Below are 25951 nucleotides of genomic sequence, written 5' to 3'. Positions count from 1 at the left end.
ATGAGTAAAGCAGTCGATTGCTTTTGAACATGGTGCAAAATTCAGATCGTTAAGATGCTGGTATTCATATTGTTTGGATACTCATGAACTTGGTGCCATGATGGCTGTTACTATAAGTGAGCTTATTCCATAAACTTGGATTTCATTTCGATTTCTGTAATTATTTTTAGATTTTTTTTAGATCCTACTAAGTTCAAATGGATCAAATGGCTCTGAGCACTATGGGACTTAACTTCTAAGGTCATCAGTCCCCTAGAACTACTTAAACCTAACTAACCTAAAGACATCACACACATCCATGCCCGAGGCAGGATTCGAACCTGCGACCGTAGCGGTCACGCGGTTCCAGACTGAAGCGCCTAGAACCGCACGACCACATCGGCCGGCTTTGTAATTGTACTTTTACATCTTTAAAGTAATAAAGTATTTGACACTAAAGTTTTTGTTGCTTATTTGAAGCTGGGTGACGTTTTGTAAAGCGACTAAAACGTGTGTGCTACCATAAAATGTAAAATGGTTTGTCGTCAAGCAGTTTCCTAAAAATTTAACAGGACCCTCATAGTGCAGGCATGAAAATGTGCAAAAGTTAAAACGGATAAAACAAGTACGTGATTAATTTGTCATACAGAATGGTACACCACCTAATTGTGGCCACAGTCAAAATATCACCTCTCGAAACGTTACCGAATTTTGAACGAAAAACAACAACTACAAAAGAACGATCCAACAGTAAAGCAATTGATCTGTAAGAATAATCTGAAGCTGGATTTATAATAATAAATCCGAACCCGGTAATGATTTCATTTGAATAATCTTTACTGAACCATACTTGTGGCTCGTCACTGTTTGAAACTGTAAACTCTGTGATTGTATTACAAGCATGGTTTTCATAACGTCTACTTTCCACACGACAGCGTAGAACACCAAATCGTTGTAACACTTCTTCGTTAGAGAACATTGCCATCTTCTTGCGTTAAGTGATCAGAAATATAAATAGGATAATTTACAAAGCGCTGAAAAGAAGTATCCTGTAAATACCACCTGAATGAGTCACAATGGGAATCAGTTCAAAGGAAGTACTATGAATTTTAAATATCTTGCATTACATGGGGAGGGGGGGCTTACGAAAAGAAACTATTCTGGAAGAGGGTTAACGACATAGAAGGGGCTGGTATTACTGATTTTATTATAACTATCTCGGTGACCATAGGTGTCAGCTTCATCACTCAACATTCCCATCTATTGTGATAAATTAAGAGCAAGGTGAATACGCGCCACAGATAGTAGGATGTTAAATATTTAATGGTCGATATGCAAATGAACAATTAAAATCCAGTACATCTTTCCATTATAGGATCGGTTTACTATGTATTTCACACAGCAGAACGTTCGAATCAAGGCCTAGAATAGAAGGGATAGGGGCAATGCAACTTTTGGATACTGTAGAGAAATAATAGATTACGGAAATGATCTGTGGATTTATTACTCAACAAAGGTTAATACATTAACACATATTTCGCTACGAGTCGTCCAGGGTGTTCAGCAAACAAATTAAACTTATCATGAACAATTCGTGAACAGTCGTATTACTACACTGACCAAGGTAATCATAAATAAATTTTAACATAGTCCGTATGTTTCTTAAGAAGAGAGGTGGGAGAGAGGTAGGAAGACACTCAAAATCATTCATATATCGTTTCGTACAGAAAAACTACACTAGCTAATCCTTACCACACTTTAATTCTGAATTCAGAGAGTAGTGGACAACAACTGGACCATGAGACGGGCTTGTGTGGGCAACTCTACAGTCAGTTCCAAACAGGAATGAAAATCATAAAATCAGATACTGAAATGGTCCTTCTGCATGCACAGTAAACACGTTCACTCAGAATATGGCACCTCTTAATCAAATCAGTGACTTAGATCCGGTATACATATTAGAAATCAATAAACAAGTGGGGTTCGGAGGCGGCGAAACAGAAATCTACTAACTCAAATAGGTTTGAATTCTGCAAAATTCAGAATACCTGCAGGTGATCATAGAAACCAATAGTTCGTGATCTACATGTGAAAGACATGACGTTTATGCTAGCTAGCCTCACACCTTAGGACACATGAACAGAGTGAACACAAAATTTGCACGAAGTCCAAAAAAATTCATAAAGTCGTAAATAATGGAAATTATACACAATGCAAGATCTCACTGGAATCTGTCCGCCATAATCAATACTTTAATCAACAAAGATAAGCTCTACCTATGTACCTGGGAGCACACAGGTTGGAAGAGGGCCAGTTTGCGTAACTTTGAAAAATATTAAAAACTAGGAAATAATGTAATTTTCTTCATCGCACATCTATTCCCTTGAAGTTACACAGTGCCAGCTATTCATTAAGCAGTATAGTATTACGAGTCCATGGATCTCATGGACACGTGGTGAAGATAAGGACCAAGTCAAACAGTGATTAACAAAAAGAAATGCCAGAAAATCACGGTACAATAATCACTGACATGGAATTAAAGAAAAGGAGGAATATTTAAGCAACCTTAGAGCAAGGAAAAATACTACACTATATTGTAAAGCCAACACACCCGTGGGGCCTGTAAACGAGACAAAGGAAGCCACGTGGGCTAAACGAAGTGTATTGCTAAAAATTGCAGATGTAATAGCTCATGAATGACCTAAACTATGATCATAGCTAACAGGAAAAGATTAACGATCCACTAGGAACAACGTAAGTAAAATCAATACCTTTATCCTTTAGAGCAGTAAACAGCTGGAACCAGCCACCCTTACCTCTGGAATGCCAGGAACAGCGCGACGCTACTGTGGCGAACCTTGACTGTCCACTTCACCAAGTTGTTGGGAACAACTTAAACTGGGGGATGCTTTGTCCCTGCTCTAGAGCTGTTACTGTTCAAAAAGCTCTCAGGACTCTACGACCATCCACATCTTAGTTAGGTTGGCAACGCACAGTTACTACCCTACACACTCTGATGTGCGGAACCAAGTTCAGAACATCGACACTAGCACACTGATTAATAAGTGGACACATACGGCGAAAATTAGTAACAGAATGGGCTGTGAAACGAACGAAGATCACTCTTTCCATCTGAAGAGGCTGTGTGTCATTGCGGCTGGACGAACAAAAAGTAACAGAACACGGGAAACTGCCTGAATGTAAGTGCCCCTAACACACACGAAATGGTTACAACACTCACGGTTCACAGCATCAGGTGTGACGTTTTAATTTATTACCTCTTTACTACTAACTGCATTCGCAACACACTTCGCAGACAGTTTCTAAGTACTGTATATCAGCGAATGTACCTGCAATATTACATCATTGTCAGATAGTTCAGGAGATATGTCATTATCATTAAAATACTTGATAACTAGCTTTTTTATAAAAAACATGGAGAGCAAATTATCCTGTTTACATTTATCCAGTGTACCATTATGGGAAAACCCTATCGATTTCCAACAAACTTTAAGCATAATCCCAAATCTTACCTAAACTTTCGTTTATATGCTTAATGGCAAGTACCAGGTGTAGAAATATGAAACCGGAATTTCCCTATATATTGTGCTAGCCGTCAGTGTAGAGCCCGTGAGACCGCATCTGCAGTGCCATCTGCTTCCTATAACGCCTGATGACGAATGTCAACACACAGTAACCCACGTCTCATACATCGGTATCTGTTTCAAACCCGTAAACATGTCGAGATTTGTGCCTACGAACTACGATTTGCGCCGAGCATTGGTTTTCTGTTATCATTTGAAGAAAACTGCTGCAGAATCACATTGAATACTTGTCGAAGCTTTCGGCGAACATGCTCTTGGAAAAACACAGTGTTTCGAGTGGTTCAAAAACTCCAAAATTGGTGATTTTGACGTGAGAAACGACGAACGCGGGAAACCACCGAAAAGTTGGAAGACAACTGCAGGCCTTATTGGATGAAGATGACACTCAAACTCAACAGGAACTCACGGAATAATTCGATATGACGCAGAAAGCCGTTTCTCTTCGGTTGAAAGTTATGGGAAAGGGGCAGAAAGTGGGAAAATGGGTTCCGCATGAACTGAATGAAAGACAGCAACCAAATCGAAAGACCACTTGTGAAATGCTGCTCGACAGATACAAAAGAAAGTCGTTTCTTCATCGAATTATGATGAAAAATGGATATATTTTGAGAATCCTAAGCACCTTAAATCACGGATTAATGCAGGCAAACCATCTACATCCACTACAAGAGCAAGTCGCTTTGGAAAGAATACAATGCTCTGTGTTCGGTGGGATCGGAAGGGTGTCATCTATCATGTGCTGCTAAAACCTGGTGAAACCGTTAACACTGATCGCTACCAACAGAAAATGATCGATTTAAATCGAGTATTACGTGAAAAACGACTGGAATGTGGGAAAAGGCAACACAGAGTCATAGCCGGCCGCGGTGGTCTCGCGGTTCTAGGCGCGCAGTCCGGAACCGTGCGACTGCTACGGTCGCAGGTTCGAATCCTGCCTCGGGCATGGATGTGTGTGATGTCCTTAGGTTAGTTAGGTTTAAGTAGTTCTAAGTTCTAGGGGACTAATGACCACAGCAGTTGAGTCCCATAGTGCTCAGAGTCATTTGAACCATTTGAACCACAGAGTCATAGTGCCCCACGATAACGCCCCATCACACACAGCAAAATCGGTCAGGGAAACGATCGAGGCGTTCAATTGGGAAATACTAGGGCATGCGGCTTATTTTCGAATCGGCTCCGCCCGATTATCATCTCTTTGCGTCACTGGGACACTCTCTCGCTGAACAACGCTTCAGTTCGTACGAAAATGCCTCGCTGACAGGTTCACTTCAAAAGAACTGTTTCTTTGGCGTGGCACTGATAGCCTGTCGGAGAGGTGGGTTGGTTCAGATGGCTCTGAGCACATCTGTGGTCATTAGTCCCCTAGAACTTAGAACTACTTAAGCCTAACTAACCTAAGGACATCACACACATCCATGCCCGAGGCAGAATTCGAACCTGCGACCGTAGCGGTCGCGCGGTTCCAGACTGAAGCGCCTAGAACCGCTCGGTCACACCGGCCGGCGGAGAGGTGGGACAAAGGTATAAATAGCAATGGAAATATTTCGAATAAAATATTATTTATCAGTTTCAAACAACAGACGTGTACTTATTGCAACCGAACTCCGGTTTCATAATTCTACATCTGTTATTTAACACATTAACTCATTTGTATACTAATCAGACGCTTGAAGGTGTTTTGTAGATCGGAGGGCGATTCTTTAAAGAATGGGGGGCTTATTGGTTATTGGCGAAAACATGGTGTTGTGGGCTGGCTTTAGCGGGCAAATATTTGATGCGGACGTTGAAGGTGGACATGTAAACTTCCGTTCGTCGGCCCTGGCGTTCTGGCGATAAAGTGCATGCCTGGAACAGCATCGCGGAAATATTCAGTCTTCCCTTGGTCTACACTTCGTCTCTAAACGATGTTTCTAGATTCAACGTTGAACTGTAGGTTGGATAACTGGGACACACAAGTTGGAGAAGAGGCGTCCGATTGAAAGGTCTACCACTGGCTGTTAAGCCACAATCGTGTTGCTTCTTCTACGGATATGCCCTTTACGCAGAAAACATCGCACGGTCCTTGGTCCTTTGATAGCACACACTTTGACTGTAACGAGGAGCTTTCCAAATGGTTAATAACCTGCTTGTCCATTCGTAATGAGTATTCACCGTTAGTTTTCGTCACTCCATTCTGAGGTATCCACCATTTATCGAATTCTGCCGTTCATATACTGGAAAACGCGCAGAGAGAAGAAATGTGTTTTTCAGTTGTCTCACGTGTCCCACCACGCACTCACTGCGCGATCACAGTACGGGGGTTGGACAAAAATATGGAAATACCACGAGGAATGCGTGCTTCAACATAAATGTAGATGCTAGCCACGCCTACACGCCTACACGTAGCAAATTGTTGGTGCTCGCGTGGTGGGTGGTTCCGTAGCCAGGGGAGCAGAATTGTTCGGTGTTTCAAGAGGCACCAAAACAACATGGGAGGAGTTCCATAACCAGGGACTTGCAGGGCAAGCTGGTATTCCAAAACCAGTCATCTGCGATGCAAATGCCTGTAGCAGGAAAACGTGCTGTCGAACGTATAATGCCACGACGGTAGAGGATTGGGAGGAAGTTATTTGGTACGACGAGTCTTGTTTCATGTTGTTTCCAACTTCTCGCCAAGTTTCCGTGCCAAGAGTGAAACATGTCGGAGTTTCAATGATGATATGGGCAGCCATACCGTGGTATTCCATGGGCTCCACGGTTACTCTGCAAGGCCTCATTACTGCCAAGGTTTATGTGATCATTTTGGCTGATCAGTTCCATCCTACGTTTCTTCCCCAGTGGTGATGAAATGTTCCAAGACGACAGGTCCCCATTTCATGCTGTTCACATTGTCCAGGACTGCTGATTGTGAGGACGAGGATGAATTGTAGCATCTACCGTGGCAACTCTAGTCACCATGTTGTTGTTGTTGTGGTCTTTAGGCCAGAGACTGGTTTGGTGCAGATCTCCATGCTAGTCTATCCCTTGCAAGGTTCTTCATCTCCCAGTACGTACTACAACCTACATCCTTCTGAATCTGTTTAGTGTATTCATCTCTTGGTCTCCCTCTACAATTTTTCCCCTCCACGCTGCCCTCCAATACTAAATTGGTAATCCCTTGATGCCTTAGAATATGCCCTACCAACCGATCCCTTCTTCAAGTCAAGTTGTGCCACAAATTTCTCTTTTTCCCAATTCTATTCAATACATTCTCATTAGTTATGTGATCTAACCATCTAATCTTCAGCATTCTTCTGTAGCACCACATTTCGAAATCTTCTATTCTGTTCTTTTCTAAACTATTTATCGTCCATGTTTCACTTCCATACATGGCTTCACTCCATAGACATTCTTTCAGAAACGACTTCCTGACACTTAAATCTATACTCGATGTTAACAAATTTCTCTTCTTCAAAAACGTTTTTCTTGCCGTTACCAGTCTACATTTTATATTTTCTGTACTTCGACCATCCTCAGTTATTTTGCTCCCCAAATAGAAAAACTCATTTACTACTTGAAGCGTCTGATTTCCTAATATAATTCCCTCAGCATCACCGGATTTAATTCGACTACATTCCATTATTCTCGTTTTGATTTTCTTGATGTTCATCTTATATCCTACTTTCAAGACACTGTCCATTCCATTCAGCTGATCTTCCAGATCCTTTGCTGTCTCTGACAGAATTACCATGTCATCGGTGAACCTCAGAGTTTTTATTTCATGGATTTTAATTCCAACTCCGAATTTTTCTTTTGTTTGCTTTACTGCTTGCTCTATATGCAGATTGAATAACATCGGGGAGAGGCTACAACCCTGTCTCACTCCCTTTCCAAGCACTGCTTCCCTTTCATGTCCCTCGACTCTTATAACTGCCGTCTGGTTTCTGTACAAAACGTAAATAGCCTTTCGCTCCCTGTATTTTACCCCTGCCAGCTTCAGAATTTTAAAGAGAGTATTCCAGTCAACATTGTCAAAAGCTTTATCTAAGTCTACAAATGCTAGAAACGTAGGTTTGCCTTTCCTTAATCTATTTTATAAGATAAGTCGTAGGGTCAGCATTGCCTCACGTGTTCCAACATTTCCACGGTATCCAAACTGATCTTCCCCGAGGTCGGCTTCTACCAGTTTTTCCATTCGTCTCTAAAGAATCCGTGTTAGTATCTTGCAACTGTGACTTACTAAACTAATAGTTCGGTAATTTTCACACCTGTCAATACTTGCTTTTCTAGGGATTGGGAATATTAGATTCATCTTGAAGTCTAAAGGTATTTCGTCTATCTCATACATCTTGCCCACCAGATGGTAGAGTTTTGTTAGGCCTGGCTCTCCCAAGTCACCATATGTCAGTATTATAGAGCCTTTGTGGTACTTTGGAGAAATCGTGCACGATCGCTATGAACCTCCGTCATCGTTACCTGAGCTTGCCGCTGTTTTTTGGAAGAATGGTACATGTTCCCCTTGAAAACCGTACAGGACCTGTATTTATCCATTCCATGGCAGCTGGAAGCTACTGATTTCCTGCACCGTATCAGGCATGGTAATGTGTCGTGTGTTTGGTGTTTCCACGTTTTTATCCAACCCCCGTATGTAACGACCAACTGAGGTTACCGCTTATTGCACAACGCTACAGTTCCCATATATTTCATTACCTGGCCGAAATGCTCTTTTCCAATAAACCAAAAGAATGTTCCAGATTTGGTAGATTTCAGCCTAGGGCCAATTTGCCAAATATATTGCAAACGTGTACATTCAAGGGCGGCACAATAAGTAATAGGTTCGTTTGACTGACCAGAGAGCGTCATGGAAATGCAAAAAACATGAACTGGCAGATACTTGAAGAGGGAGCCAGTCATCCCGCGAAACCCTACATACGCAGTATCCAAAATCAACATTAGAAGTGAGCAATGTAGAGATATTCTTTATCCGCTTACGTATCGCTCCCGTATAGACATCGAAGATTATGCTAGACTTATTACAGCACACTCAGAGCAGCTCCATAAGCTAACTGGAACGGGAAATAACCTAAACATTAAGTTGTCTATGATAGGCACTTCACTGTGGCTTGTGGAGGGTATATGTAGAAGTAGATGTTAATCGGAACGTATTGCCATATTTAAACTGATATGTGTTTCATCGCGAGATATCCTGGATGCAAGTCTTATGTTACTGAAAAACAAACCTCTTTTTTATGTTAAGAAGCATTTCAGATAAAGTTAGAATACATAGAACTCTGATAAACAGAGTCTCTAACAATCTGCGTGGTGTCTGTTTGCTCTATATCGTGTCTCCCTACCACTTTCGGGCAACGACGCTCTGAGCGTGTTTTTTTAGGGAATTGACTAGTTTGAACCTAGGACCTGTTGCTGGTAAGGAGACGCCAGACCACACATGACATGTAGAATTCAGAAGAGTTCAGTGAGACTAGCGATGATATAACCAAATACTTAATGATTTCAGCGCCAGCTCCACTGCACTCCCTGTAAAAGAATCTTAATTCTAACTAAATTTAGTGGAAGGGGTTCAAGGCTTTCCTATTTTTAGTTAACTGGTAAAATTGCACTATTGATAAAAGGAAATGTTTTAATACAGGATGGTAAAAACCAACTGCGTTCAACAAAAATGTGAACGAATATTCCCTGAATGGGTTTCCAAGTTCTACAATGGATCGAAGGATGACCTATGCCATATCACATCTATAATCTAGTTTTAAATTACGTTTCACAAAAGAAAAAACTATCAAAGTAGTCTTCAGTGACCCTCAATTTTCTTTAATTAACTATCTAACTTGTAAATTACAGTGGCTGATGTGGCTTCTCAATAGCTATATAACAGAAAAATCATCGCGTTTCAGATTTTTACTTCAAGTGGCAAATGTGAACACCATAAGCTTTAATTGACGATCGACACTAGTATTACGCAAAAAGGGGGTGTAACAGATGAGACTTCTGCTGTTCTGAGTGAAGCTTTGTACGCTGTTATGCGGCATCGCGTGCGTTCATTACCTTGTCGGTGTTCGTCAGGGGGCGGCGAAAAGAACAGCTCCGCTCACCTCGCCGTCTCGCAAGCAACTCTTCACCTAACTTCTCCTTACTATAATTTACCGAAGTTGGTTAAAAAAAACTATCTGTCTGTGTTTTCATTTGACCAATCAGGGTCTCAATGTTAATCTTAAGCTCCACCTACAAAAATTCTGTCTATCCAATGAGAAACGTTATACTTTTCGTGGTTGGGCAATGTTTTTAAAGTTTGCAACGTAACAGAGACGCGAAAAAGTCTCACGCTAAAACTTGCAGCTGGTGTGGTCCTTTAAGCGTTATCGTAAGATCTATACTGTTCTTCTGAAGGGCTCTACCTTTTAACATGGGCTGGGGGGTGGTCCTGACGTAACAAAGACGCGAAAAAGTCTCACGCTAAAACTTGCGGGTGGTGTGGCCCTTTTTGTGTTATCGTAAGATCTATGCTGCTTTTCTGGAGGGCTCTACCTTTTAACATGGGCTGGGGGGTGGACTTAGCGGTTAGTTGGCGACGTGGGTGTCCGTCCCTTATCGTAGGGCCTTCAGCTTAACACGGTTCTGCTCTCGCCTTCTGTTCTCGTTTCTCCCCTCGGAACTGCGTCTGTCTCACGGTGGGAAGGTATGACATGCATTTAGGCGTTCTTGTGTTAGTCTGTGGTATTCCATTTGCTCACTCGTTACTCGTATTACTTTGGTTAATTTAATGTCACGATTTATTCGGAGCTATGTGACATACCACTGGATTTGCTTATCATGTCAGGGTTTACATGGAAGGTGTTGGATTTGCCTGGCACCTTACAAGTCTTCAGGTATTTGCGAAAGTAACTACACTACTGGCCATTAAAATTGCTACACCAAGAAGAAATGCAGATGATAAACGGGTATTCATTGGACAAATATGTTATACTATAACTGACATGTGATTACATTTTCACGCAGTTTGGGTGCATAGATCTTGAGAAATCAGTACACAGAACAACCCCCTCTGGCCGTAATAACGGCCTTGATAAGCCTGGGCATAGAGTCAAACAGAGCTTGGATGGTGTGTACAGGTACAGCTGCCTATGCAGCTTCAACACGATACCACGGTTCATCAGGAGTAGTGACTGGCGTACTGTGACGAGCCAGTTGCTCGGCCTCCATTGACCAGACACTTTCAATTGGTTAGAGATCTGGAGAATGTGCTGGCCAGGGCAACAGTCGAACATTTTCTGTACCCAGAAAGGATGGCACAGGACCTGCAACATGCAGTCGTGCATTATCCTGCTGAAATGTACGTTTTCGCAGGGATCGAATGAAGGATATAGCCACGGGTCATAACACATCTGAAATGTAACGTCTACTGTTCAAAGTGCCGTCAATGCGAACAAGAGGTGACAGAGACACGTAACCAATGCACCCCATACCATCACGCCGGGTGATACGCCATTATGGCGATGACGAATACACGCTTCCGTTGTGCGTTCACCGCGATGTCGCCAAACACGGTTGCCATCATCATGATGCTGTAAACAGAAACTGTATTCATCCGAAAAAATGACGTTTTCCATTCGTGTAGCCAGGTTCGTCTTTGAGTACACCATCGGAAGCGCTCCTGTCTGTGATGAAGCGTCAAGGGTAACCGCAGCCATGGTCTCCGAGCTGATAGTCCATGCTGCTGCAAACGTCGTCGAACTGTTCGTGCAGATGGTTGTTGTCTTGCAAACGTCCCCATCGGTTGACTCAGGGATCGAGACGAGGCCGCACGATCCGTTAAATCCATGCGGATTAGATGCCTGTCATCGCGACTGCTAGTTGTAAGAGACCGTTGGGATTCAGCACGGCGTTCCGTATTACCCTCCTGAACCCACCGATTCCATATTCTGCTAACAGTCATTGGATCTCCACCAACACGAGCAGAAATGTCGCCATACGATAAACAGCAATCGCGATAGGCTACAATCCGACCCTTATCAAAGTCAGAAACGTGATGGTACGCATTTCTCCTCCATAGACGAGGCATCACAACAACGTTTCACCAGGCAACGCCGGTCAATTGCTGTTTGGGTATGAGAAATCGGTTGGAAACTTTCCTCATGTCAGCACGTTGTAGGTGTCGCCACCGGCGCCAACCTTGTGTGAATGCTCTGAAAAACTAACCATTTGCATATCACAGCATCTTATTCCTGTCGGTTAAATTTCGCGTCTGTAGCACGTCATCTTCGTGGTGTAGCAATTTTAATGGCCAGTAGTGTATATTGTTGAAGTCGAATTGCAGTTGTAGGCGCGGCCTATACATCGACTCTGTTTGTAGCAATCATACAGTGAATCGAATCATCGGTCGTGCTGTTGTGTGTGTCTAACACTAGGCAATGGGACCGGCCATTGTATCCACCGGCCGAGACTTTCACTCGCTTTCGTTCCTCTTATCGGCCCGTCTGCCAGCCCAGCGCTGATTGGCTACTGTATGTAAATCGTCGACACTGCAGCCGACTTAACACTGCATCGGTTTGAGATGGAGACAGAGCGCTTTCGTATATACGACACACGGACGCATTTCAGATCTCACGCTACGAAGTAGTCTATTCTACGTTCTCTAAGCGATTTTTACAAGTAACCGAAATATCTCGCAACGATGGGTCTGCTTTTTTTAAAGTCATTAGTTTACAAAAAATTCTCTTGTTCCCTTTTTTTTCTTGCATTCTCTTCCTTTAACACAAAGGTTGTTTCTTCCTTTCCAAGATCTAGTTGTACAGCTTTCATGACCAATGTTAATGAATGGAAACCTCCCACGCAGGGCGAAAAAGCAAGCGTCTACATATTTTCCTACGTTAATTCCTCGTGTGGATACATACAACTCAGTAGCCTTCTAGAACCCTTCGAGTGACATAGTTCTCAGTAGGGGGGCCACTGTTTGAAGTTAATGTAGTGCCCAGCGTACGTCAAGGATGTGTGATGGGATCGTTGGTGTTCGCCATATACAGGATACTACAGGAGGAATGGTCAATATTCAGGGATATGACAGGATGGATCATTCGAAGCAAAAAAATTGTAGTAAACTTCGGCTTTAAATTGCGTACTTTAAGAGATACGAGCACTTGTTCATCTTCGCTACTGTGAAAAACTGCGATTCTACAGAACAAGTGCTCATAGTTCTTTTGGTATACATTTTAGAGCTCATGGTTACAGGACTTTTTTCCTTGTTTTGGTCCTTGCTACCTCCTCCCAAAATATGGAAACATGGAGCTTGCAGTAGAAAAGATTTGTTCCACAATATCGGAGGTGAAGTAATGCTGATAGCTCTTGAAGTATTCATCTTAGAGCTCATATTTATTAAATGTATTTGCTTCGTATTGTCGTTGCCGTCATAACTCTAAATCTTGACCATTTCTCCTGGGACACCCTGTGCTCAAATTATCTCGCATACAACATTATATGGGCTGTTCGCATACAAACACTGGAGTAACCGACGTCACATTGTCAGAAATATGTTACAAAATGAAACAGTACCTGTTGATGATTCTCATCCTTAACATAAATAAATATACTGTAGTGCACGTAACTAGATGAATATACCAGATATCGGTAGACCACACGGTACGAGCCGGCAGGAGTGGCCTTGCGGTTCTAGGCGCTACAGTCTGGAACCGAGCGTCCGCTACGGTCGCAGGTTCGAATCCTGCATCGGGCATGGATGTGTGTGCTGTCCTTAGGTTAGTTAGGTTTAATTAGTTCTAAGTTCTAGGCGACTGACGATCTCAGAAGTTAAGTCGGATAGTGCTTACAGCCCACACGATACGAAAATAGTGCCGGAGGACGTAGCAACCGAAAAGAATGTAAGAGAACCCGTGAGAAGCTATTTAAGGTGCAACGGCGCAGTATATTCAGTCTTGGCGAAGGCACACGTCAGGCAGAGATTTATCGGAAGGATCCTGAGTAAATATACACTGCCTGACTTAAAATGTGACGCACCCATAAGGGAAGGGGCGTGGAGGGGGGGTGGCAGGGGGGGGGGGGCGTGAACTTCACCGTTTCAGAGGATATGTGATGTGATTTCAGTGATTAGAAAATCAAGTTAAGTTTACAAAGCACTTGGGAGGATGAGCCCCTCTGCATGCACTGGTTTGGTTAGGAGGCCGTCATGAAAATGGTTCAAATAGCTCTGAGCACTATGGGACTTAACATCTGAGGTCATCAGATGCCCTAGAACTTAGAACTACTTAGACCTAACAAACCTAAGGATATCACACACATCCATGCCCGAGGCAGGAAACGAACCTGCGACCGTAGCGTTCACGCGGTTCCAGACTGAAGCGCCTAGAACCGCTCGGCCTCATCAGTTCTATCTTCTGCGCGCACAACTGTTGTAAATGGACCTCGATATCCTGGATACTGGTACTGGGGCAGAACTGACGTCCGTGCTGGTCCAACACACGTTCTGCAGGGGATAGGTCTGCGGATGTTGCAGGACACGTGAGTTTCCAAACATCGCGCAGACAGTTCATAGAAGCACGTGTCAAGTGTAGACAAGCATTGTCCTCTTGGAAAATGTAACCACGATACTGTCGCATGTGAGGTAACAAAACTGTGTTCAAAATTATTCGGACACCTGGCTGAAAATGTCTTACAAGTTTCGTAGCGCTCTCCATCGGTAATGCTGGAATTCACTATGGTGTTGGCCCACCCTTAGCCTTGATGACGGCTTCCACTCCCGCAGGCATTCGTTGAATCAGGTGCTGGAAGGTTTCTTGGGGAATGGCAGTCTAGTCTTCACGGAGTGCTGCACTGAGGAGAGGTATCGATGTCGACTAGTGAGGCCTGGCACGAAGTTGGAGTTCCAAAACATTCCAAAGGTGTTCTATAGGATTCAGTTCAGAACTCTGTGCAGGCCAGTCCATTACAGGGATGTTACTGTCGTGTTACCACTCCGCCACGGGCCGTAAATTATGAACAGGTGCTCGATCGTGTTGAAAGATGCAATCGCCATCCCCGAATTGCTCTGCAACAGCGGGAAGCAATAAGGTGCTTAAAACATGAATGTAGGCCTGTGCAGTGATATGCCATGCAGAACAACAAGGCTTGCGAGCCCCCTCTATGAGAACACGACCACACAATAACACCACCGCCTCAGAATTTTATTGTTGACGCTACACACGCTGGCAGATGACGTTCACCGGGCATTCGCCATACCACACCCTGCCATCGGATCAGAACATTGTGTACCGTGATTCATCACTCCACACAAAGTTTTTCCACTGATCTGTCGTCCAATGTTTACGCTCCTTACACCAAGCGAGGCACCGTTTGGCATTTACTGGCGTGATGTGTAGCTTATGAGCACCCGCTCGACCACAAAGTCCCAGTTTTCTCACCTCTCGCCTAACTGTCACAGTACTTGCAGTGGATCCTGATGAGGTTTGAAATTCCTGTGTGATGGTCTGAATGGATGTCCGCATATGACCCATTAGTGCCTACTTCAACAGTCAGCGTTCTCTGTCAGTCAACAGACGACGTCGGCCTGTACGCTTTTGTGCTGTACGAGTCCCTTCACGTTTCCACTTCACTATTACATCGGAAACAGTGGATCTAGGGATGTTTAGGAGTGTGGAAATCTTGTGTACAGATGTGTGACACAAGTGACACCCAACTACCTCACTACGTTCGAAGTCTGTTAGTTCCGCAGAGCTTCCCATTCTGCTCTCTCACGATGTCTAATGACTACTGAGATCGCTGATATGGAGTACCTGGCAGTGGGCGGCAACACAATGCACATAATATGAAAAAGCTATGTTTTTGGGGGTGTTGCGATACTTTTGATCACATAGTGTATCTGTCACAGAGAATTGCAACTCTAATCATTTACAATGTTGACTGAATACTCTCTTTCAAATTCTGAAGGTGGCACGGGTCAAATACAAGGAGCGAAAGGCTATTTACAACTTGTACAGAAAACAAATGGCGGTTATAAGAGCCGAGGGGCATGAAAGGGAAGCAGTGGTTGGGAAGAGAGTGAGATAGGGTTGTAGCCTCTCCCCGATGTTATTCAATCTGTATATTGAGCAAGCAGTTAACGAAACAAAAGAAAAATTCGGAGTAGGAATTAAAATCCATGGAGAAGAAATAAAAACTTTGAGGTTCGCCAATGACATTGTAATTCTGTCAGAGACAGCAAAGACCTGGAAGAGCAGCTGAACGGAATGGACAGTGTCTTGAAAGGAGGATATAAGTTGAACATCAACAAAAGCAAAACGAGGATAATGGAATGTAGTCGAATTAAATCGGGTGATGCTGCAGGAATTGGATTAGGAAATGAGACGCTTAAAGTAGCAAATGAGTTTTGCTATTTGGGGAGAAAAATAACTGATGATGGTCGAAGTAGAGAGGATATAAACTGTAAACTGGCAATGACAAGGAAAGCGTTTCTGAGGAAGAGAAATTTGTTAACAACGAGTATAGATTTAAGTGTCAGGAAGCCGTTTCCGTAAGTATTTGGTTCAAATGGCTCTGAGCACTATGGGACTTAACTTCTAAGGTCATCAGTCCTCTAGAACTTAGAACTACTTAAACCTAACTAACCTAAGGACATCACACACATCCATGCCCGAGGCAGGATTCGAACCTGCGGCCGTAGCGGTCGCGCGGGTCCAGACTGCAGCGCCTAGAACCGCTGGGCCACCCAGGCCCGCTGGATGTATTTGTATGGAGTGTAGCCATGTATGGTAGTGAAACGTGGACGATAAATGGTTTAGACAAAAAGAGAATAGAACCTTTCGAAATGTGGTACTACAGAAGAATGCTGAAGATTAGATGGGTAGGTCACATAACTAATGAGGAGGTACTGAATAGAACTGGAGGGAAGAGAAATTTGTGGCACAACTTGACTAGAAGAAGGGATCGGTTGCTATGGCATACTCTGAGGCATCAAGGGATCACCGATTTAGTATTGGAAGGCAAAAATCGTACAGGGAGACCAAGAGATGAATACACTAAGCAGATTCAGAAGGATGTAGGTTGCAGTAGGCACTGGGAGATGAAGAAGCTTGCACAGGATAGAGTAGTAAGGAGAGCTGCATCAAACCAGTCTCTGGATGAAGACCATAAAAACAACAACATCATTTACATACTTTCAGAAGGTGTCTACATGTACGAAGTTACAGTGACACCCAACCACGTCTTCTGCGTGCTTCGCATTTTCTGTCAGCAGTCTACTTGAACCGTTGTTAAACGTAAACTTTCACGGCGGGAAATGTTACACTTTCTACAGTTTCTCTTGTGCTGTTGCATTCGTTTTCCACAGTTCCTTTTTTTTATACCCACATACTGTAAAGTCCACCTTTTTTCTAATGGTTTGCAACATTTTGGGACGATCTTATTTGTTCGTGTAACTTTCTGGTTGGTTTGTAGATTGTGGTAATATTCCGTTCACTCAATGTTTTCACTATGCGGTCAGCTACGTCTTCAATGAATTGCAGAAAAATTGTGGATTTCGCAGACGTCTGCACATCACTATAATTTTTACGTCGACGTCTTAGCCATCTCTTTATTTCAGCGGATGATTATCCATTGCTCAGGACCGAGGTAAGCGTCACATGTGCCAACATGAGTTAATATTTGGTCTACACCCACTGTGATCAGTAACTGCCGTCATATTCTCCTTCACATTTTGGACCAGACTCCTCTGCAAATGGCTCTGAACACTATGGGACTTAACATCTGAGCTCATCAGTCTCCTAGAACTTAGAACTACTTAAACCTAACTAACCTAATGACATCATACACATCCATGCCCGAGGCAGGATTCGAACCTGCGGCCGTAGCAGTCACGCAGTTCCGGACTGAAGCGCCTAGAACTGCTCGGTCACCGTGGCCGGCAGACTCCTCTGCAAACATACATAGTGCACACTAGTCTTCCTTCCTACCCTGCCAGCTATTCCCTTTAAGTTGGTGCTCCTGCGATTAGCATGCCCACACAGTGTGTTTATCCAGACGTTTCAGCATTCCAACACATCAAAGGGTAGTAAGAAAAGGAAAGAATACTATGTTCGAATGCCCAGTCGACGACGAGGTCGTTAGAGATGGAACGGATGCAGGGGGGATCGGCTATGTTCTTTTGAAAGGAACCTTAGCAGCATTACCTTAACGTGCTTATGAAAATCGGAGGACAACTAACTCAGAATAATCGGACGAGAATTTAGGCCTCATTCGTCTGGCGTGTGTGTCCAGTATTCTAACCACTGCGCCTCCTGCTCGGTTCAAACAGTCGAAACGTCCCCTGGTAGCTCAGATGTGCTATTAGCTATGGGCAGCGTCTCATAACTCTTTTTAAGGCTTAAGACGACAGCCGAGCCATTAGTACACATAACTGCCTTTCACCAAGAGACATGAGACCCAGTAATGTCCGTCATTTACCTGCGTGTGAGAAATAACTATCCAGGTAGTATGTGCAGGCGCAGTGTATGTCTGGTCAGGACAGACAAGAAGTGAGCATCTATAGGTAGCATTCAATTACGAGACAGGGTTTTTCATCGACCATGCCTTCGGTTTACTGTTGATTTGTTTCAAGATGGTTTTCAAGGTTGCCAGTCAGTCCTGCCTAGGACAAGAGTTGACCGCTTTAGAAATGTAAATCTGCTCATTTAAGATCTAGGACAACGAAGGAGGCAGAAAGGAAACATATCCTAAATAGGTGCATACCAGAGCAAGAGCTTTCTTGTGGGCGGCGACCAGCTATCAAGACGTGTTTCCTCCCACGCGTTGCCCAGTGGCTATACATAATGAGTGCATAAATATTTTAAACGAAAATTCTACTTACCAACTAGATTGCCTTCGCGACTTATATATATACTCAATGGAAGGTGCAGCGACATCAGGAACAATTTGCGAAGCCAGAATCACCATAGGTTCCAAAGGCTTTGCGTCAGACATTTTATTGCTCTAGGTAGAAGCCTGAAGGAGCAATAACATCAGGAGCCGAAGGTGCCAGAGCCTTCTTGTCATATTTCGGCATTCAAGACAGAAAACTGAAACTTATCGACGGTCGCCAAAGTAGTTCCTAGCAGACTGCCTACAGTGGCTAATTTCTTCCGCATGTGCACAGTCTCTATAAAAATTTTCTCGTGTGCAACTGCGTAACAACTCGAAAGGAAGTAGCAATCCAAGCAATAAGACCTCGGGCATGGATGTGTGTGATGTCCTTCGGTTAGTTAGGTTTAAGTAGTTCTAAGTTCTAGGGGAGTGATGGCCACAGCAGTTAAGTTCCATAGTGCTCAGAGCCATTTGAACCATGCAATAAGAGAATAATTGGAGACTACTGTGAGACAGCTACAGCATATAATAAAACGACATGCTGGTGGTGGCGGAAAGCTACGTTAATAAAAATTAGGTTGCCAGCGACTGAGAATAAAAGTCTCAAGAAAGTATATGCGAGCCGTGATGTATTTTAGACAGTGGTGACACTAACTTAACTCTTCCACGGAATAAAAACGTAACCTACTTACAAGGTACTGAGCACAACCGCACTTCACACCGGCAGGCCATCAAAAAACATAAGCAGCGAAGATATTTTGTCAATAAATACAAATGGCTCTGAGCACTATGGGACTTGACATCTGAGCGCATCAGTCCCCTAGAACTCAGAACTACTTAAACCTAACTAACCTAAGAACATCACACACATCCATGCCCGAGGCAGGATTCGAACCTGCGACCGTAGCAGTCGCGCGGTTCCGGACTGAAGCGCCTAGAACCGCTCGGCCACCGCGGCCGGAAATATGTACAAGAAACGACTGAAGAAAGAGCTTTCCTGTCTGCAATACGCATGATACAACAGTTATACTTAAAGTCAATAAATGAAACAATATGTGTGCTTTGATACCTAGGGCCATGAAGTCTCCATTCGACTTAACGATACTGGTTCTCTTCTCAAGTGCTCTCTCTCTCTCTCTCTCTCTCTCTCTCTCTCTCTCTCTCTCTCTGTGCGCATGTGAACGCGCGTGCAGAACAGTGGATTTGAAAAGTTCTCAACCAAAAGTCCTCGAGACGACTGTCATACTGTTTTAAACGTGACAGCAGTTGCTGCTGTCAGTGAATGTAGGTCTATCTCAACTAGTTTCTGAGTGAACGTTGGGAAAAAGAACTGCTTACAATGGACATTTGCAGTCACGTAACTTACAAAAGGCCACTGCTTAAAGCGCCACAGAAAACTGCATGTCCTCAGTAGCAACGTAGCACCTTGCCAGTAGCTGACTACAGTGCGGTCCGCTGATCTCGACTGCACCTCTTTCCAAACGATGTGAGGCTTCGAGTGCAGTAGCGGTCCTGTGAGGCGTTTAACCAGCAGTCTGTGGAGGGTATAGTTCAGGCCGAAGAATGTTCTGTGAGGTTTTTTTTTTTTTTTTTTGGTGTGTGTGTGTGGGGGGGGGGGGGAGGGGGGGGGTGTTGTTCCATGCCTTGGGCCCAATATTTCAGGTTCCCGTGAACATGAATCAGGATATTCATTTCCACATTATCGGTGACCAAGTGTTGCCCTTTTGTGTGTGCATACACGTTTTAATATCGATAGTTGCCACCGGTTATTAGACTCTCGAGCGGTTTGTCGCCTGCAGAGAACAAGTCTGTGGGCCAGTGTTTAAGCCCTGTCGTTGCCAGAGGGAGATCTCGAATTTACGGACGGTTGAGGGGTGTGTCTGACAGCGGCTGGGGAAAACTCCGTGACGTCTTCACCGACAGTACATCAACATCTACATCTACATCCATACTCCGCAAGCCACCCGACGGTGTATGGCGGAGGGTACTTCGAGTACCTCTATCGGTTCTCCGTTCTATTCCAGTCTCGTATTGTTCGTGGAAAGAAAGATTGTTGGTATGCCTCTCTGACTTTAGCCTCATGGTCTCTTCGCGAGATATACGTAGGAGGGACCAATATACTGCTTGACTCCTCGGTGAAGGCATGTTCTCGAAACTTCAACAAAAGCCCGTACTGAGCTACTGGGCGTCTCTCTTGCAGAGTCTTCCACTGGAGTTTATCTATCATCTCCGTAACGCTTTCGCGATTACTAAATGATCCTGTAACGAAGCGCGCTGCTCTCCGTTGGATCTTCTCTATCTCTTCTATCAACCCTATCTGGCACGGATCCCACACTGTTGAGCAGTATTCAAGAAGTGGGCGAACAAGCGTACTGTAACCTACTTCCTTTGTTTTCGAATGGCATTTCCTTAGGATTCTTCCAATGAATCTCAGTCTGGCATCTGATTTACCGACGTTTAATTTTTTATGGTCATTCCATTTTAAATCACTCCTAATGCCTACTCCCAGATCATTAATGAAATTACCTGCTTCCAGTTGCTGATCTCCTATATTGTAGCTGAATGCTAAAGGATCTTCCTTTCTATGTATTCTCAGCACATTACACTTGTCTACATTGAGATTCAATTTCCATTCCCTCCACAATGCGTCAATTCGTTGCAGATCCTCCTGCATTTCAGTACAAAGCCTCAGTGAACTTCCGGTGTTATCCACAAGGTCATTTATATATATTGTGAATAGCAACGGTCCTACGATATTCCCCTGCGGCACACCTGAAACCACTCTTACTTCGGAAGACTTCTCTCCATTGAGAATGACATGCTGCGTTCTGTTATCTAGGAACTCTTCAATCCAATAACACAATTGGTCTGATAGTCCAAATACTCTTACTTTGTTCATTAAACGACTGTGGGGGACTGTATCAAACGCCTCGCGGAAGACAAGGAACACGGCATCTACCTGGGAACCCGAATCTATGGACGTCTGAGTCTCGTGGAGGAATAGCGCGAGCTGGGTCACACGATCGTCTATTTCGAAACCCATGCTGATTCCTACAGAGTAGATTTCTAGTCTCCAGAAAAGTCACTATACTCGAACATAATACATGTTCCAAAATTCTACAACTTGTAAGTAGGCTGTTTAGGTGTACAGTCTGTGCCGTGTGCAGTCTGTGGCTGGTTTGCATTGTTGTCTGCCATTGTAGTGTTGGGCAGCTGGATGTTAACAGCGCGTAGCGTTGCGCAGTTGGAGGTGAGCCGCCAGCAGTGGTGGACGTGGGGAGAGAGATGGCGGAGTTTTTAAATTTGTAAGACTGGATGTCATGAACTGCTACATATATTATGGCTATTACGGTAAATACATTGTTTGTTCTCTATCAAAATCTTTCATTTACTAACTATGCCTATCAGTAGTTAGTGCCTTCAGTAGTTTGAATCTTTTATTTAGTTGGCAGTAGTGGAGCTCGCTGTATAGCAGTAGTTCAAGTAACGAAGATTTTTGGTGGGGTAAGTGATTTGTGAAACGTATAGGTTAATGTTAGTCAGGGCCATTCTTTTGTAGGGATTTTTGCAAGTCAGATTGCGTTGCGCTAAAAAATATTGTGTGTCGGTTTAAGCACAATCGTGATTAATTGTTTTAAGGGGACGTTTCATATGTCGACCCTTAGCCGAGGATACGTCACTGGAATCTTCTGATTTTTTTCTTGTAGTATGTGTAATTAGTGTAGATTTTGTTTATTGCTAGCGCGTAATTGTAGAGAGAATCTCCTTTGTAGTTTTAGTCTTTCACTGTTGTACAGTAAAACAGTTGTGGCATGCATGTAGAGTTGCACCAAGTCTGCATTCTAGGAAGAGTAAAGGTTTAGACCACATTTCACATGTAAAACCGTTTATTGAAAGATAATCTGCTTTTTAACTTTGTCTTTGTCATAAAACATTTCACTTCACATTACTAGTATGCTTTGTCACACTGAGAAACTTAACATGCAACAATGTTTTGAAGTTAACTATCCAGTCTAGAACCTAGGGAACATTTTTAAACAGAAATTACGAATGCATTGTTATAGTGAACAGACGACACAGTGTTGTTATTTGTACATTCTTGCTTGTTAGTTGCACGATTACGTAACGACTATCAGGCTTACATACTTAGAACATATACTGGTACTGCTAATGAGATTTTAATGCAACATTTTGGTTTACTTGAAAATACATTCTTGATTTAAAGTACTTTCTGCAAGATACCAGATGACACAGTGGTTAGTTTATTGACAGCTACACGATTATATCACGACGCTGCTAATGAGTGACAATTTACATTGTAGCTTTTGCGGTATATCCCTTTTATATCTGCACAGTTTTTCTGAGTTCTTCTGGAAAGGAAAACATGTTCTAGTAGTAACGTTTGTGGTAGAGCTACAATGAGACAGCCTTTTCCGTAACACAACAATACGTTACAGCAGAGTACGTTCTTCATCACGGCAAGAAGCGTAATAACTAAGATATCTATACACAAAGCATTACACTTTTGTTTATCATGAGATAAGTACATTGACTTCTGCAGAACTTAGCTTTCGGAGGACGATAACTACGACACTTCCACAGAGATTATCTTACAACAAGACGCACAGTTTAGCGCTACAGTACACGTATTTTAGTGATTAATTTTGTACTTAAAATATTTATTTTTAAATATATTTGAAGTACAATGATACAAAGATTTTCCGTGATACATTTCATTCCACTGCTGTAATCTGTAACACCTGAGGATATAATTACATTAATCCTCAGGGGGGGGGGGGGGAGGGTGTTACACGCTTACTTTGTGTATCGTGTTTGGCAAGCACAGGGAGCCCTAGCTAATATGGTATTTGCTTATACAACTTTACACATCGGTACCATGTTTCTCTAATACAGAATTACACAGCTATCTGATTATTTAACTGAGAGAGACAAACATTTATTTTACTACATCAGTGACAGATGTTTACATAATTACACCGTTGGATAATTTCTCACTTATGAAATTGTATTTTGTCTGTACTTTGTGAACTCATGTTTTTTTCAAAACCATTGTGATACTATGAGAGCTTTGAATGAAGTATTTGGTATGATATCATGATTTTTAAAGTACATTTGAGGTAGATAACACTTTTGAAATGAGCAGAGAATTTTTTTTAGGTTTTCAAATATTCAGAAAGCTACGATGATTTTGAGATGTGATTGATCTGTTATGATTTTATTATTACGATGACGATGTGTAATATGCTGCTGAGGTATTTTTATGATCAATAAGCTGATGCTATATGAGGAATTTGATTATACTACGTATCTGTTATGATGAAATTTTGCAGAAGTGTCGACGAATATGTATATGTGTGAAAAGGTAAGGAATAATGAGTAGTGGTTAGGGACTGTGACTTGTGAAAAAGGATGTTGGAAACCAAGAATCGCACTTTAAGAGTTATGAAATGTGTGTAAATGCGTGAATGTATCACAATGCCGGCGAAAATTCTTTGGTAACTGTTATATTTGTAGGATTTTGTTTCTACAGATTTGTCACGCAAATATTTCTAACTGCAAAATTTTATTTGTATCAAACTGTCACTGTAGTGCATACTGGTGTCGAAAATATTTCGGTAAGAAAGGTAATTGACCTAGACATAAAGCGTTTTGGGCGCCCAGCTGAGAGATAGTCATCTGACAAAAGAAAGCCATTAGGTGAAAAAAAAAAAAAACAGGCCATTATCCTCGCTATTGACATTCCTTTGTAGAAAGCATCGCAAATACGACATGCTCGAACTTGAAAACGTATGATTACACTGTGGAGCTCTTAATTTATGATATGTACTAAAATGCCTAATGAAATGATGAGAAACATTTTACATCTATTGTCTTTGCATTTGAGAGATTGCTCATTTTGTTTAATATCCAGTTTTTAGCTCCACTGCAGCATAGGTTAAAATAAAATTTAATAGATGTACTAATATAGTTATTTTATGCCTATAGATCCAGTAAAAAATAATTTTATGATTTACTTCCAAGAAAACATGGGAACATAAATAGACATTTCCCTTCAGAGGAATTGCATAAATAATTTTCTTACTATTTGGTAACTTGTCTGCTACAGTAAGTTCTTGTGATGCATCACTCTAGTGTTAAGATGTGACATAGGTATTCAAAATGGCCATTTTTACTGTAATATTTTTTCTGCTTGAGCTTTGTCGTGTTTAGATATAAGTTATTGCATTTGCTGCTGCTGTTTGCCAGGCATAGTGTTACTGAATTTCACTTTGTATTACTCTGCTAAGCCAGTTTTACTACTGATTTACTTTTCTTGTTGCTGTTCATTGCTTCATATTAGTTGTAATGTTGCATTTGCTTGGCTAAGTCCTATATTGCTGCCTTTTTTGCCAATTTGCATTTTTTTGTCATTGCTGTTTGTGTTAACTGTTTTGTGCTGCTGCATTGCGTCGTCCCTTAGTTTAGCATCTGAGCTCAGTAGGTTTAAGTTAGCTTAAAAGAGGGTAGACTATATAAGAAAGTAACTATATGATGAATTGGAAGAAAAGCATTGAGAAGCTATAAGAAAATAGTTTGGCCAAAAAAGTAGTGTACAGTGGGGAAAAACTATTTTTGAAAGAGGATGTGAACAAAATACAGAAAGCATGCTTGGATAGGATTCTTTTTGGCTGGAGCAAATGTTGAAATAAGAGGGACGATCTATGGAATGAAGTTTTGAGTTGGACTGCAGTACCAAATGTTACCCTGAAAATAAACCCTGTCCTTTTCTTTTGTGTTATCCCACTATGTGTTTGTGTACCCTTGTGTATTTGTTTTCTTCCTGTCTCTGTGTACTGTTTCATAGAATTTTTTATCTTCTAATACTAAGCAACATTCACTATGATGAGGAATACTATTATCCTCAAATATAATTTGCATTAATAACATGTTATTTACTTTGTAAAGATGTTTACACATTATTTGTTCTGTTTTGTTCTAATGCTCATGTGTGAAGTTGATGTTTCAAAAGTTATTCTGATCTTTTCTGTATGTACTTATGTCATAATGTTTGCAACACTGATGTATTTGTTATTTCGATTCTTTTGTAAAGCCTGTATTACAGCAAATGTTGTCTGTACTATTATGTTCTTTAATGATATATTTTGTACCTTTGTAATTGTATTCTTATGTTGTAAATTTATAACTGTATAGACAACAGTTCTTCAAATTAAGTTTCATTTCACTGCACACATTTCTGTTGGTCATAGTATACGGACAATATGAGAGAAGTAGGGACTGATAGTGTTTGCATGTGTGTTAATTCAGCAAGGGACTGGATAACAGCATTGCTGGTTCTAAGGACAAATCCAAAAACTTTGTGAGTACACAAGTGGTGGTTTATGGACTTGCTATATTCTGCACAAGACTCTTTGATGGTGATTGTGTACCTGCACAGTCGCAACAGATGGCTGCTGGCCATCTCTACATGGACTACAGTGGGTCTGCATCTTTGATGGCCCACCAATACCATTATTTCTACAAGGACTGCA

Source organism: Schistocerca gregaria, chromosome X (assembly GCF_023897955.1).
Source record: "Schistocerca gregaria isolate iqSchGreg1 chromosome X, iqSchGreg1.2, whole genome shotgun sequence".
In the NCBI taxonomy this organism is placed as follows: Eukaryota; Metazoa; Arthropoda; class Insecta; order Orthoptera; family Acrididae; genus Schistocerca; species Schistocerca gregaria.
The sequence above is the reverse complement of the archived record's forward strand: the minus strand, read 5'-3'. Positions refer to the sequence as shown.